The 7,080-nt window shown below is 35.8% G+C and overlaps 1 long non-coding RNA gene across 1 annotated transcript; it reads left to right on the top strand.

Moving 5' to 3' along the window:
• The first annotated feature begins 2,746 nt into the window (after positions 1–2,746).
• Positions 2,747–3,828, top strand: LOC140853271 (uncharacterized). Its single transcript, XR_012136299.1, has 3 exons — positions 2,747–3,023; positions 3,285–3,453; positions 3,606–3,828. It is a non-coding gene; the product is annotated as an uncharacterized lncRNA (long non-coding RNA).
• Positions 3,829–7,080: the final 3,252 nt, after the last annotated feature.

Below are 7,080 nucleotides of genomic sequence, written 5' to 3'. Positions count from 1 at the left end.
TGTTCCTTTTAATCTTGATTTATAGTCTATAAAATTATAAGAGCTGCTCGTGTCATTGACTTAATCAATTATATACCCTAAATGCAATATCTGTGACTTCTTAATCTATTACTCAATTAATAAATTTTAATAAATGCGTTGATCCATATGAAACTTGATATTGATGATTCAAAAATTTTCTTAAAGCAACCATTTATGTTCATTAGGAATTGGAAGGGATCTTTTTGTGGGTAGGGTACTTGTTTTGCTGGAATTTTGGATGAATTGCATAGTTTTGCTGGATCACATGGTTTTGCGAATTAATTTAAACTTCACAAGTTTCTAATATTTAAGTTAAAAGTTGCATTTGTGGCTTAATATTAGGATGGAAATGGCCGAGCTAGGCCGGACTATACCTCTATCCAAGCTCGGCCCAATATTTTTGTTGGGCTTTATGCTGAGCTTAAACTGATTTTTTTTTTTTGAAAAGTTCGGGCCTCAGGCTGAGCTATTAACAATCTTCAATGTTTAAGAGACTTGACTTTAGGTGATGCCATTACCACATATTTATTTTAAAAAAGAAAGTATAATCGGCATGGTAATTAGTTTGGGCATCATGTAGGAGTAGCACACTAGTGGGAGCATGTTTAAGACTTGAGTGGTGTTTTTGGAACCCTTGTTGACCTAAAATTTGACTAGTTAAGTCACCATTTGATTTAAAACCCAAGTTTACAAAATATATCATCGAGTCCTTATAATCAAAAGCTTAGCATCTAAATATCAAATGGATAGTCCAACCAAAACGTCATTGTTCTAACCTCAAGGAGCTGTTCCCGAAGTTGTATTATTAAGATGACAAAATATTTTGACGACAATATTGGTGACTGAATATCTTAAACAATAACTTAATAAAGCTGTAATGTTCCATATTGTTCACTGTTCATGATTTTCTTCCGGTTGCAAGCACGATGAAAGCCATCTCGCTCGCACCGTCTCCACTTTTGGGTCATTCTTTTGTAGATAAAAGATTTATTTGAGAATCCATATTTTTCTGGATAAATATTTTTTAGACAATATTTAGATAGAAAAATAATTTATCTATGTTCTTTTACACATGAGAAAGTGGCTTCGAAATTTGTTACCAATGTTTTTTACATTACTATTTTTTTGGATAATTGGTAAAATTTATCCATATTTTTCATAATATCCCTTATGCTTTTTAGATTTGACTAAGTTCAGCATTGAATAATAGAAACATTGAAAATGAGGATGGTATATTTTAGGTACAAATTAAATACCTACTTTACTGATGATGGAAAAATGATTTAGCCATCTCCTGATGGATAAAACTTTTCTCATTTTATAGATAAATGTTACCATGGTAAAGTAACTTATCCATGTTGAAAAGTATGAGAACATGGATAAATTAGTCAATAAAAAAATTGATCAATTTTTTCATAATATTTATTTACAAAAGAATGGCCTTTTAGATACAAATAATTTTCTGGATCCAAAGCTCTCCTAAGTCACAACGCATCCTTCACCTTTATTATTCTTCTACTATATAAACATGGGCTCCAACAAGAAATCGGTATTGGGCTTCAGGTGGGATGTGTGGCTCTTTCCCAAACTATGGCTTCTTTTGGGATTTACAATGGACTATTACTGTGCAGGTATCAGTTGTAAAACAGGTTGTCCACATGCTTCCTTTGTCATTAGTACTTTAGTATTGACATATATGTGGGTTTCTCATTCTCTCCCATATGCTGTTACTTCTGATACTTCTGGTGGGAATTTGAACTCCCTTACTAGTTCTGTAAGGAGTCTGACATTGTGCTGCGATCGGTATTGTGAACATTTTAACAGAGTTTCTGCCCATGAGCCCGGAAGCCCTATTGCAATTACTGCCTATTGCAAGTGATGCATGTGCTGATGGCTCTACATGGTTGCTTATTCTATTAATATGCTAGGGCCTTTATCTCCCACATGATAGTCTTCAATTATTTATGTCTGATAGAAATTTTGCTATCCATTCTGTTTTCTGGTATAGCTTTATTACATGTGTCTTAAGTCCTATATCTGGCTGCATTTAGAGACCCTGTTGATACCATATTTCCCATTTGATGAGATATTGTCAGTATTTTCTACTGAAAACTCAGCTTTTAGTCTTGGTGCTCTACACAGATCTTTTATACTAGGATCTTCTGTGATTAATTTTCATGCTGTTGATTGCCACATTTTTACTGTATAGATCCTAAAACTTATTTATAGCTGCTTTCAGGATCTTACTGGTATTATATTATTCCAGATGATAGGGTGTGCTCATTATTTTCTAATGGGATTGGAAAGCCCATATCTACCTTCGGTTGGTAGGAAGTTTTGGTGTACAGGAGCTTTTTAAGTTCTCTGATTATCTTCTCTGTTCATAAATTTTATACTTTTTATTTACTCTTTATCTAGGGACGCTTTTGGTTTTCTTCGATTTTTTTATATATTTAATCTCCTTGCTGTTTCTGTATAGCTAGCAGGCATCTCTTGCATTAACTTGATTCTATATTTTAGAATAATATAGATCTCTTGCACGTAGCGGCAACCATTTTAATATTTTGAAATAAAAATATTAATTTTTCAAAATATTTATTCATTATTTAATTTTATTTTATATTTAGTTGAAAATTTACCGAATTTATTTAAAATAAAATAAAATTATTATTTATTATTTTTAAAATAAATTATTTTATAATAAAATATAAAATAATTTAAATCACACAACGCATCCAGGGCCGCACCCGCGATAAAGGCTCTCAGGAACCCTAAGCTCCCCGTCCCCTCTCTCGATCTCCATCTCTCAGCCTCCTTCCATGGCCTCCTCCGCCCATCTTCTCCCTCCGACGGACAGGGCTTCTCCGGAACCACCGGAGAAAAAGCAGAAATTGATGAGTGAAGGATCAGACGAGGAAAACCGGAAGTCGGTGAGCGACGGATCGGGGGAAGAAAGGACGGACTCCATTGGTTGTGACATAGAATATTATTACGATAACTATGTATGTGATCTAAATCCTTTCACCCTAATCTCCTAGTCTAATCTAATCTAATCTAATCCAATGCTTCTCCAAACCCTAACCTAGCGTTTCCCTTTATCTTATCCCGAGTATGCTTCTCCTTCTGCTCCATATTAATTTTACCAAGCATATGAAGATCCATCCATCCTTCGCTAATGTTTCTCCTCACTATTTATGATTTTTCTTTTTTCTTTTTCCTTTTCCTGTTCCCTCAATCATGTACGTGCATATATTATTCTACAGCTCTTTGACTGTGATGGGGAACCGGAAGAGGATTCGGATGGTGATTTATTGGTTAGTAACCTTGTAGCACTTTACGGGGCAAGTTCGACTTGGAAGGACCCAGACAAAGGACTGGAGAAAATGTGCCGATTTCTCAAAGTTGGCCCTAAAGAAGTACAATAACGATAATGTATGTTTTTCATTTTAATTCTATCCCTTTATTTCTTTAATCCACTTCTCTATCAATATGTACCATATATAAAGCTGAAAGCTCAAAAGATGAAAGAAATTTTCTCCTTTTTCTTGAAATTTCTCTTTCCATATGGAAAAAATTTCTTATAGGGAACAGATTATGAGCTTGTGGAGGTGGTCAAGGTAAACATGCGGATGGTTGCTGGTGTGATATTTTATATAACCTTTACAGCCAAGGATGCTGCTGCTGCTGATGGTGTTCCTGAGGTCTTTCAAGCATGTGTGGAGAACTTGATAAGTATGGTGTGGAGGTCTGTCTTTGTAGGCTTAAGCCTACAAACTAGTGAATTAGAGGTGAATTTTTTTAACTTTGTATTCCTTGATTTGCTTTTATTTTTTTGATGTGCATTCTATTGGAAGTTCTTCACTTTTTAAAGCCGATTAAGACTAGTTTTAAGTTCCTTCCCCGCTTTCCTGGGTGCAAAAAATGAGAAAAAGAAGGGAGAAGAAAGAATCAACTCTTAGATTTATCCATGCTTCTCATGTTATGCCTAAGTAGAAAATCGCTTCATGATACTGTTCTGTGGTTTATGTCATCCAATATTTTGAGTATATAAACAGTGATGGCTGGAGCTGCCGGCCTGTTTTGGATTCCTGTGTTATATTTAGTCTACTTATGATAATAGATTATAGTAGAGGCTTTATAGATATCATGAGACTTCTACATTACAGGTTACAATAGTTTTACTAGCTAGAAATTTTTTCGTGTGGCCGGGGGGGGGGGGGGGGAAATGGTTAGTGTGTGATATAGGTGGATGTTTTTGATAATATGGGTTGATGGTATGGATTATGGGACATTAGGTTTGGTCAAGATGAAGTTTGCGGCTTTCAAGGTAGGCTTAACATTTTTAAAATACTAAAATCAGCGGTGTAGTCATTTACTTTAGGAATTGTCGTTAAATATTCTAATTAGTCGGATTCTATGTTATGCCTATTTCCAAAATGAGATATTGTTGGATGTAATTGTATTTTATGTACATTTATTTCTTGTTGTTTCTTCAGCGATCATTTAAGTATGTATTTTCATTTTTTATTTTTTTCTTTTGCTCTCACGTATTCGATACATGTAAAATTGCATTTTAAACGGTCTTTATGGTAGTTGATTACTGACCTATAAATTTGTTGTGTATTATTGTCTTTCACTAAATGCAGCAAAAAGTTTTGATGAAAAAAATAGTGACAGGACCCTCTAGAAATGATGCTTTGGATGTAAGTACCTTAAAAAGATATCTGAATATGCAGAATTTCTAGTAGTATAAATTGAATTGAACATTTCAGTGATCAAACAGCCATATCTCGTTTTGCATCACATTTTATTTCGAAAAAATTGTCCTCATTGCATTTATGAGGAGGGTCTTTTTGGTGGTAGCACTACTTGACAAAAGATTTGTCTCTCTCTTTATTCTTGGCTTCCCAATAGAGCTAAACTTTTAATCCATAAGGATAAAGGGAAAAACTTTTAAAGACCAAGTATTAGCTCCTTAAAATTGGAAGGATTATCAAGTTTTAGTTTTGGAAAGTGATAATAGTAATAAAATGCAAATATGTATATGTTAGAGAGAGAGAGAGAGAGATTAGGGTTGTGCAGAGTTACATGGTGTAGTTGCAAGTGCGGGTGGATGGAAGTGGGTATTTTATTAACTCCTAGGGTTTGTGGCAGAGTTACATGGTGTAGTTGCAAGTGCGGGTGGAGGGAAGTGGGTTTTTATTAACTCCTAGAGTAAGGAAGTACTTCAAAGGTGAGAGTAGATTCAATATTATAGGAATTCCATTGTCAATGTGCTACCCTAAATCAATGATTCTTGCTACTAAAGCTAAACTTGTTCACCAAACATGTCTTTCTTTTGATTAAGTGCTGTTCCTTCTAGTCTTGATTTATAGTCTATAAAATTATAAGAGTTGCCTGTGCAATTGACTTAATCAATTAGATACCCAAATGCAATTTCTATGACTTCTTAATCTATTACTAAATTAATAAATTTTAACAGACATGCAGATCCATATGAAACTTGATATTGATTGTTTAAAAATTTTCTTAAAGCAACTTTTATGTTCACTAGGAATTGGAAGGATCTTTTTGTGGGTAGGGTATTGTTTTGTAGAATTTTGGATGAATTGTGCAGTTTTGCTAGATCACATGGTTTTGTGAATTAATTTCAAACTTCTCAAGTTTCTAATCTCTAAGTTAAAACTTGTATTTGAGGCTTATTATTAGGAATGGAAATGGCCGAGCTGGTTGGATGATACCCCTACCACAAGCCCAGCCCAAAATTTTTTTGGGCTTTGTGCAGGGCCTAAGCCGAATTTTTTTTTTTTGAAAAGTTTAGGTCCAATCTCGACTTGAGCCCGATTGGGCCAATCTCGTATATCTTCTCCAACCACCATCTTTGCCATCGACTGTTGGAAGTCCGCCCATAGGTCCTCTGACCTCTTCACCATTAAGAAGCTCTCCTTTAGCTTCCCCTCCGCCACCTTGTTGCCCCTATGACACTAGTCTTTGCAGCATTGCTGCTGCTAGCTACTACCCCTCCGGTGGAATTGTTCTAAGTGGTTGTGGGGGAGGAAGGAGAGAATACTTGATGGTGCAGATGGAGTTGCCACCAAACTCAAAGTGCTCATTGGCCATGGTGGGGTTGTTGATGAAGATGAGGTGGGCGGGGTCTTTGAGAGCTCCTTCGGGGATGAGTGAGGCGGTCAGAGTCTATGTAGGAGCCATGGCAAGGCAGGGGTGTTAGGGATGAAAGAGAATCGGTTGCTGCAGGCGAATAAGTGGTAGGATTGAGTTGAATGGGGGGCTTGGGTAGGAGCCAAGGGGTGAAGGGTTGTCATTGGCCGTGTTATTTGGTTTATTGTTGTTAATTTTAGTGGGCTTAGTTCGTGCTTAGGCTCATGCTAGGTTGAAGAACTATTGAGCTTGGTCGGAAATATGGGTTCAAATTTGAAGCCTAACTCCGACTTGAAACTTCTTGGGCATAGCCCATAGTCCGGCTCATAGTCAGACCGGTCTAATGGGCCTCAGGTCGGCCCGAGCTCATTTCCAGCCCTACTTAATAAAGCATGCTGACTATGTCATGTATATCTGATTTTGAGAGAATTTGAATGGAGTACGAAAAGGATCGAGTTTTATGAAAATGCCAAGCAAGCATAGTTCTCTCCATATACTATTATTCTTTTTTTTTTTCTGTTACAATTTTCAAGGGTACTCTGTCATAATCTCTTTAATTGTGTGCATGTTACTTGATTCCAAACTTGTATAAAGATGTCTCCAATGTGAGTTAGATATGTTGATGTGTATTCCCCTTTTTCCATAATTTATTAACTTATTAGAAGTTCATATGCTTTGAGTTCCATGTACAAATTTGTGCTTACTAACTATGTGTGCATTGAAAGATGTCTGCAGCTTTAGATTTTCAGTTGTGTGTGTGAGAGAGAGAGATAGAGAACTATTTTGAATTTTTTCTTAGAAAAAACAAACTAGTGATTGAGTGTTGGTAGCATGCTACATCTATCTGTGAGATATAGTTAATTAGGTGAAAACATGTCCTGTGCCTCAGGAGTAAGGACG

The sequence above is a fragment of the Elaeis guineensis genome, chromosome 13 (genome assembly GCF_000442705.2).
Source record: "Elaeis guineensis isolate ETL-2024a chromosome 13, EG11, whole genome shotgun sequence".
NCBI classification, from domain to species: Eukaryota; Viridiplantae; Streptophyta; class Magnoliopsida; order Arecales; family Arecaceae; genus Elaeis; species Elaeis guineensis.
The sequence above is the reverse complement of the archived record's forward strand: the minus strand, read 5'-3'. Positions and strand labels throughout refer to the sequence as shown.